The following is a 371-nucleotide window of genomic DNA, read 5'->3' as shown; positions in this document are numbered from 1 at the left end:
AAGGGTGATAGATACAGGACAGATGTCAGAGGTAGGTTCTTTACTCAGAGAGTAGTAAGGGCGTGGAATGCCCTGCCTGCAAAAGTAGTAGACTCGCCAACTTTAAGGGCATTTAAATGGTCATTGGATAAACATATGGATGATAATGGAATAGTTTAGGTTAGATGGGCTTCAGATTGGTTTCACAGGTCGGTGCAACATCAAGGGCCGAAGGGCCTGTACTGCGCTGTAATGTTCTATGTTCTATGTTCTAAGGAGCTTCATTTCAAGGAAGTTTTACATATTATCTAACCCCGCGCTGTCCCTGCCCTGGGAGTGTATGATGGGGACAGTGTAGAGAGGGCTTTACATATTATCTACCCCGCGCTGTC

This window comes from Rhincodon typus, chromosome 23, assembly GCF_021869965.1.
Source record: "Rhincodon typus isolate 14 chromosome 23, sRhiTyp1.1, whole genome shotgun sequence".
Taxonomy (NCBI): Eukaryota; Metazoa; Chordata; class Chondrichthyes; order Orectolobiformes; family Rhincodontidae; genus Rhincodon; species Rhincodon typus.
This window is presented reverse-complemented; position numbering follows the sequence as displayed.